The 9,182-nt window shown below is 36.4% G+C and overlaps 1 non-coding gene across 1 annotated transcript; it reads right to left on the minus strand.

Moving 5' to 3' along the window:
* Positions 1-8,372: 8,372 nt before the first annotated feature.
* LOC141722958 (small nucleolar RNA R71) lies at positions 8,373-8,479 on the minus strand. Its single transcript, XR_012575956.1, has one exon. It is a non-coding gene; the product is annotated as a small nucleolar RNA R71 (small nucleolar RNA).
* Positions 8,480-9,182: the final 703 nt, after the last annotated feature.

The following is a 9,182-nucleotide window of genomic DNA, read 5'->3' on the forward strand; positions in this document are numbered from 1 at the left end:
AATAAGATTTAGGGCAAACCCTGAATGTGATAGTCAGGGAGGTCGCCATCAAGAAAGAAAGAACCGATAACATAATGGAAAACAAGGATTTTAACGTATAAGATAACCCTGATTAGGGGAGAAGGATGAAACATTTCATACTGAGAAAACAGAAGTCGAGCAAGATAGGGAGAACCGGGATGGTACTCCTATGGGACAATTCATGGACCTGCCTAAATAAAAATTATACTTTTATTCCCAAACACCACCCTGAGTTAACAATGCGGTGGGAAATTCTTTCAGGACCTTTAAGTCACTAAGCTCTCAGAGTTCCAAGGAACAAGCTGACCTAGCTGAGACAAGAGCCTGGCCAAAGGAAATAAAGGACTGATTTTATATTCTAAATGATTGATGAAGCGCAAAAGACTATTTTTGTCACTTACCTTCCTAAGAGAGAGGCCACCTGCTGGTGAAAGACCAAGAAAGGTACGGAGCCAGAGGTTAGAATAAACTGATTAAAGTTCAGTCAATTGTTTTCGGGAAAGTAATTCCCAAGGTTATGGAGATAGTGTAAAAGCTTTAGAGCTAGAACAAAGGCAAACGAGTATGATGAATTATGAATCTAAGTTGTAAAAGTTGTCAAGATTCGTTCTGAAGACACGAATCCAGAATGACGGGATGTTTGAAATCAATGCTTATGTTGTGTTGGTTCATGAAATAATGATAAGAGAAAGGAAAATAAAGAGAAACTGAAGTGGAAAGGAATATAAAGGCAATAGAGTTTGAGGAATGATAAGGGAGTTGGGTATGAGGAAATCCTAAAGACTCGTAACAATAGAAATAGAAAAGTATGTAATCATCAGGATGAGAGTGATTCACCATGAGTTAAAGCTGATGGATGAAGGCATGAGAGATACATATATTTTATCCCCTTTAAGTTGGGAGGATTCGAGGAAACCTCGAGATAGTTTGAAGGATAAACAATGAGACGCGGATAGACTGAGGAGACAAGAGAGTAAGAAATTAGGAAAATTGGATGAAGGAAGTGACCTTCATGAATGTGAAGTGTAAGACCGGGGGCATGATACCCAGAAAGAGGGACGCCGGGTATAAAAGATATCCCAACATTAAGATGACTGTTGAGATAAAATAAAGAGGTAAATGAGTAGTTAGAACTAAAAAGTTCACGTTGAACACGACCAATATCTTGCAGAACATCCATGTTGTCATTACCAAATTAGGAAAGAAAAGCGGGTAACCATTGTTATCTTTTGAAGGCCATATGGGTTGACCTCAGTTTGAATAAGGATGCTATTGTGAAATTGGTATAGACTATCGAGGTGGGAATGATTTAATAAGATAATCTATCAAGGATATATGACTTGATTTATCCATGGAAGGATACAAGTACCTTTTTAAAGGTGGAATTAAGGATATAACTTCGATAACTTGAGATGAACCCTAGGGGAATGCATAAAGGTTGGCATTTCGCCCTTAATAGGGACAGTATGAGTTTTGACAGTATGAATTGGAAAGGATTAAGGTAACAACAACCTTTAAAGATCAGTAGAGAAAATTTTTAGAAGTACATAGACAATGGTTCTAGTATTAGTAAATGGTATTTTGATATGCCCTGTATCTAGGGAATACAGGAGGAACGATTCAAGGATAACCTTAGAGGTTTTACAAGGAAAAAGGTAATATTCAAAGTTCTCAAGAATAGAAATTTTGATAAAGGAAATATGACGTAATTATAATAATGCCAGGTGGGCACGTGTTGAACCATAAGAAACTGTAGATCGACCCAATGAAGGTCGAGATTGGTGAAAACGAGAAGGATCCAAGGTAAGAGACGTCCTAAGTATGATTGAGAGTCAGTCGTGACAATGTTAGCCTCTAAAGACCGAGGCAATGACTTATGGAAAAATGGTGATTTTTTTTCTCACCAGGACTTAAGAGAAGCATTTTCATATAAGAAGTGATTGAAATGAGGTAGAAAATTTAGTTGGAGGTGGTTAAAATGACATTGATTGTAAGGAAATTTTACTATCAGGAAAGGCCAAAGAGGTGGCCAACACTTTAAGTGTAAGAGGACAATTATCGGCGCTCGTGCCAGAGGAATACAGTGATAATGGTTAATTCCGTGAAGGTTGTATTATGGTTTGGAAGATTGACATTCCTTCTGATGACTGTGCAATACCCAACCGTAATAGTAGTTTGGTAAAGGTTTAATTCGTGTAATCTCCATGAACGGGCTATCTATCTTAGAAGGTACTATCTTGAGATAAGCCAGGACCATGTTTCAAGAAGGACTAAATGAACCTTTGAGTTAAGTCTTCTATTGAAGGCATATGATTAAGAATGGTATTAACTTGCTATCGTTGCTTTGATTGAAACTCTTCTGCAATTTTATCTGCTTCATGTCATGAATGTACGTCAGGATCTGGAGTGTTCTTCATGAATTATGAATGGTGATTATGTTAACTCCTTAGAAGAATTCGATAAGGTAGGTATGGACTTTGTGTGGTTAGATATAAAGATTTCATGGAAAATGAATGACTATAGTAGGTCCGTGGTGGACTATAGTAATGCATCAACGATTTTTTTGAATAATGAGCCGATTACAACCGTGAGAGTTGTATTTTAATGGATGTTGAGATTGAGTACCACTAATCGGGTTGTGGTAATGTATAAGTTGTTATTGATAGACTATTTAAGTCGATTATCTACCAATTGAATATATATTCCTTCTTATCAAATAGAGGGTCGTATTACTATACAAGGAAGGTTGCGGTACAAGCATAGAATTCTAGTAACGATGATGTCTAGAATGAGATCCCAGATTCGATTTTTGATGTCGAGGGAGTTTTAAAGGTGATTGTGTATAAGCTTGAGGAAGAGCATGGGTCCATAGAATGATGGACGGAATAGAAAAAATATTTAAGCATGTGAAATGTGATACGATAATACTGGATATTGATACAGATATATATGTTTTGTTCTCCTATGACAAACCTCTATAGTTCAGAGGTAGATTCCAAGCCAGATATTTATGGCAGTATTTTTTTCATATACAATTCTCTTCAATTCGTTCTTTTCTCTCCTTTTCATTTTGTATAAGCTGAGAAAAACAACCCTTCCAGAAGGGGAGGTATTGCCGAATGACTATCTATCTGTGTGATAGAAGCCTAGTAGGATACCACATGTTGTTTAATTGCTTGTCAAGTACTAAAGGCTGGCCACCTTCTGTACTAACTATGCAATATAACAAGTGTTCATGATCATAGTGATCTCTCAATAAATTCTTTTACTTCTACACGAAGGACCAAGCGTTCGAAGATGGAGGTAGCTAGAGATGAAGTGGTACGAAGTATGGTGGTATTCAGAATAGAAACGCATTCGTGATACTAAGGTTGACACAATTATTAAAAGATTATAGAATGCTAACGAGCAAAAGTGTAACCAGTATAGTATTATGTACGGAAGATAGTAATGACTACGAACTGGAAAAGAATGGGTATTGAGAAGCAAAACCTGTAGCGCAAGAAGCTATGATGAGAGTCTGTGCGATAGACTTGAAAGAAATTGGAATGATCACTTAACACGGATTGAGTTTTCTTACGACAATAGATCATATGTCATTATCGAGATGTCGCCTTACGAGATCCTTGAGGGAAGACAATATTGATCTCCCTTATGTTAGGATGAAGTTATAGAGCGCAAGATGCTCGGACCAGCAGTAGTCCAAAGGACCAGGGATATAGTAGATCTAATCAGAGGACGGCTGGTAGTAGCCCAAGATGGACATAAGAGGTATGCTGATTTGACTTGAAAGGACAAATAGTATTATGAAATAGGGGACCTAGTGATGTTAAAGGTATCCCTTGGAAAGGATGGATGAGGTTCGGAAAGAAAGGAAAGCTAAGCCCACGAATTGTTGGACCCTTGGATATATTAAGACGTATTGGGAAGTTAGCATATGAGCTAGCCCTACCCCCGAACATGTAGCAAATTCATAACGTGTTCCACGTATCAATGTTAAGGAAGTGTAATTCGGATGCCAGACAAATAGGGGTGTATGAGCGCATAGACATGCAACCAGACGTAACCTATATGGAGCAACCAGGAAGGGTTATAGATTGAAAAGGAACAAGTGCTTAGGAGAAGGGTTATCAAACTAGTCAGAGTTGGTGGTAGAACCACAATGTGGGAAAATTGACTTGAGAGTTAGAAATTGCAATGCTAAGAAAAAGTATCCCTATTCATTTTCTATCTAATTCCGGGACGGAATCCTTTTAAGGAGGGGAGACTGTAATAACCCCAATTTTTGGAATCTTTGAAACATTGATGAATAGTGATTTTGCTGATTATGCTGATTAAGAAAACTTTTCATGCCACACTATGTAGGAGTTCTTTTATTGATATTCTGAGATCTTATTAGTACTCTATATGGTATATAAGTGTATGTAAAGATCGTCAGAATCCAAATTCGAACACTTTGATTTTTCCCGAAAATCCACTAGATACCGAAAGAATTGAGTATAAGGTAACATGATTAAAAGGATTTAAATTCAAGGATTATAAGAGAGGATCATAAAAGGAATATGAAATATTGAGAAAGGTTTAGGGGAACCCAAGTAATGAGATCTCGGATATGATCCCTCAAACGATCAACAAGAATGAACAATAAACAAGTCGTAAAATAATTAAACGATTAAGTAATGCAAGAGCCAAGGAGGAGGGTCAATTAGTGCAAGATTAATGCACTTAGTTAACATCTTAATATAAGGATTAAGCTTAAAAAGATGCTTTCACCATAAGGATGATACAAGTGGCAAGGATTATGTAAGCTTGATGATATCACCATGCTTATGTCACTTTCCACTAATTTAAACAAAACAAATAGTCAAGTAAATATCCTAAAATCATTTCATTTCCACCACAAGTTCAAGTCAACACAAGGTCTCATCTTCCTCCCCCATTTCCATTGCTTTCGGCCAAAACAGAACCAGCACATTAAAACTATTGTATCTCCTTCATTTCTCACTCAAATGTTGTGTTCTATAGCTCGTTCGAAAGGTATTTAGATGGCCTACAACTCTTGTTCACAAGTATCATCCAAATTGTAAGACCCTCATTTTTACAGTTCTTTCAATCGGACTTTTAGAAACTTCAAAGCCTAACTTTGTGTTCTTGATTTCTTTGGAAAGATCAAGCTTGTAGGAGGCTCCCTAAGGCTTCCTAGCAACTTAACACCTCCCAAGGAAGGTATAAACTTCAAACCCTATCCTTTACTTTGATTATTAGTGATTCTGATGGTTGGTTTTCTAAATGAGAAGCATGACCTTTGATTATTAGTAGTTTGATTTGGATTTGGAGTGATTTGGTGAATGAATCTTGTTATAGTTAATAAAACTTGATTATGGTTGGTTGAGATGAAGAATCTGAAGAATAAGGACTGGTATAGTATTATTTAGTTGAGGTTTTTTTATTCAACTGCTTGTTCTTAGTGTTCAGGACATAAAACTCAATAAACAATCTGTAACATTGCTATGTTTAGCTAGAGCGTGTCGTAAGCTTCGTTTTGATATGTGGATCACTTGGTTCCGATTTACGGTTTAGGAGAAACGGCCGTTTTAAGTAACGTCATTTCGCGAACGAACTATTACCCCTCGCCTTACTTTGAAACCTTGGTTAAGGCCCTTAAATGACTAATTGGAGTATGAAACAATTATGTAAAGTGGATTAGGCAGTTGTTAGGGTACTCACGAAAGAATCGCCTTAAAATTCTTAATGGTTAATTTATGAAAAATGGTGGAGCCAAGGGTACTCGAACGACTTATGTGATTCGTTAAGCGTAGAAGTGACCATAAGCAAACGTTAGGGTTCAATTGGTTAAAGTCTAGTTTCTTAAGCGACCGTGGTTTAATTCCGACTTATGTTGTTGTTCATAGGTTATCAGACCCACTCTAAGCTTAAGTCTAATCGGGAACACTCAGGCAAGTTTTCTACCCGTTATACTGTTGTTGTGATGTATATATGTATATGCATTATCTTGTGATAGATGCATGATGGTTATTTAGCAAATCTTGGAATATATTGGAGCATGCTGATATGGAATATATGCATGTCTGTTTCGTAATCTTGATATCTATCTGTTGATTCCAATGCTTATAGTTGTATAATACCTATGCTAGAGATTGTAGTTGCGTATACCCTTAGTATAGGGGACCCAAAGGTGGATATTTTCTAAAACCGGGAGTCGATGTTCCCGAGTTTATTATATATATTTATATATATATATATGGATATAGTTTTCAAAACTATTAATAGAATAAGGTTTATTCGATAACTTTATTTTATTTAATGAATATTACTTTGAATATTTATTCGAGGACTTATGACTCCGTTTATTTTATTTAATGAATATTACTTTGAATATTCATTCGAGGACTTATGACTCCGTTTATTTTATTTAAGGAATATTATCTTGAATATTCATTCGAGGACTTATGACTCTGTTTATTCTATTTAATGAATATTATTTTGAATATTCATTCGAGGACTTATGACTCTGCTTATTTACTAAATAATATTCTTTATTTTATTAAAGAATAATGTTTCGATAATCAAACTTATTTTCGATTATTCAAATAAAGATCGTACTTTCGCATAAGTATATCTTTGGTTATTTATTATTCATTTCAAGTATGAGTTTTAAAACTTCTACTTCAATTATTTTTTTATAAAGGTTATCCTTAGGGGAATATTACTTAAATAATAATATTCAGATATTTTCTAATATATCGGGACTGATTTATTTCATTAAATCAGCATTACTCCAAACATTCTTAAAAATGTTTTCGAGTCTTCAAAATGATTTTTAAAAGTTAAGGCGGATCCCAAAACTCATTTTTATATTTAAGATCCTCCTTTCGAAGGGGATTTAAATACTCGCTCAAAATCTGAGGGATCCGGCTCTGTGGTGTATTTTATATTCGCAACGAGGTTGCTGTTTTGAGAAAACAATTTGATTACTTGCCCAATGTTTAGGAAGTAAGCCCATCTAATTGAGTCGGCATAAGTGACAGGCCGGGGTACGGTCTATCAAAGTGTAAGTGGCTGGGTGGCAGTCCATCAACGCGTAAGAGGCCGGGTGGCGGTCCAGCACAAGGTCCTAATGCGGCCAGGGTGATGACCGGTGGGGGATTCATCCATCTACTAGTAGAAAAGGTTACTTATTGGTATCTTTGCCTGATCAGCAAGATATCGGGTTTATGCCAAAATTCTTTTCTTTCCAAATTCATTGGATATTGCAACTCTGTTCATACTTTACATGACAGAGGTTTTCAGGAAATGTATGGGAGATATATATGAATATATATATATATATCGGGACTTAGTGAAGTATCTCGTAACTTCATTTCATTCAATGATATTTCAAAGATTGAATTTATTCAAATCTTATCTTGTAGTCTCATCTATGTGATGAACTTTTGAAACTAATTATAACTTGAACGGGGGTAGTTCAAGTAGTATTCGGAAAAGATATAAGTATATTGGAGTATCTTGTAACTTCATCTTTTAAACTTATAACTAGTAAATGATTATCTTATGCATGTCAAAGATTTTCAGAAAAATGTTGAGACAAGGTTATATATATGAGATCACCTTGCAACGATAGTTTATACATTTATAAACTGAAACTCTATGTATATTATGCCTGGCAGAGTATTTCAAAGATTTTTAAAAGTATATATATATATACTGAATATTTTGCGACTTGGTCGCGTTAAGATATCAACTTGGTTCATTTCTTCTTGACCAAGACTTTCATGAGTACTTTGAGAATGCTCATATATTGTTAATTATTATACATATTATTTCGGTGGGCTTGTTGCTCACCCTTGTTTTCTTCTTTCATCACACAACAACAGATAGACAAGATGAACAGGATCAAGCTCCCAATTCGCGAGCGGATAGGAAACGTTCCACAGTTTCCTGTAGGCGTTGATGCCGTTGTAGCTGATGTAGGGTCTACCAATAGGCTAGGCTTTCAACTTTTGATGTACCAGACTTACGTATATTTATGAATTGTAATAATGGCAAAGAATATGTAAATTTATTCAGAAACCCTTTTGAGGTGTAATGACTTATAATTGTGGAATAAAATGACTTGTGTTATTGTTTGGTATTCATCTCTGAGACTATAACTTGTGGTGTGTGTGTATATTGTGGGGTCACAGTACGCAGTAGTTGGTTGATTATTAAGATTAAGTATTATTAAGGGAAATGGAACTCGTGACAACACGGATCCCCGACCTCGGATTTGGGGGTGTTACAATCTTGCTCAAAAGTTCTTAACTAAATTTTTTCCTATGGCGAAGACTGCTGGAATCAGAAACGCACTTACTCACTTTGCTCAGTAATCTAGAGAATCTTTATGTGAGGCTTGGAATCGCTATAAGGAGATGCTTAGAAAGTGCCCTCATCATGGGATGCCTGACTGTATGATCAATAACTGCTTCTATAATGGTTTGGGTGCTACTTCTAGACCCATGCTTGATGCAGCAGCAAGAGGAGCCTTGTCTGGAAAAAGCTACGATGAAGCTTATGAATTGATTGAACTGATGGCTGCTAATGAATATCGGAATCCTACTCAGAGACTATCTCAGGCAAGGTAGCAGGAATTTCGGATTTAGATACAACTACTGCTATAGTTACTCAGCTTAAGGCTTTGACGATGAAGGTGGATTATTTGGCTAATTATGGAGTTAATCAGATCACTAGTGTCTGTGAGCTTTGTGCTGGTGCCCATGATACTAAGCAGTGTGTTATTTCTGGTGAATCATCTCAGTTCGTGAGCAACTTTCAGAGGTCGCAGCAGCCTGTGCCAGCCACCTATCATCCTAACAACCGCAATCATCCTAACTTCAGCTGCAGCAATTCTCAGAATGCGGTTCAAAAGCCTTATCAGCAGTATCCAGCAAAGTAGTACAACCCTCCTGGTTTTCAGCAACCGCAATACGCACCAAGGCAACAACTCCAGCTGCAATAGTCTAATAAAAAATCTGAATTGGAGGAGTTGAGGTTCATGTGCAAGAGCCAAGCGGAATCTATTAAGGCCTTGGAAAATAAAATTGGACAAATTGCCAGTGCCTTGCTAAATTGTCAACCTGGTACACTCCCTAGTGACACTGAAG

Source organism: Apium graveolens, chromosome 4, assembly GCF_009905375.1.
Source record: "Apium graveolens cultivar Ventura chromosome 4, ASM990537v1, whole genome shotgun sequence".
NCBI lineage: Eukaryota > Viridiplantae > Streptophyta > Magnoliopsida > Apiales > Apiaceae > Apium > Apium graveolens.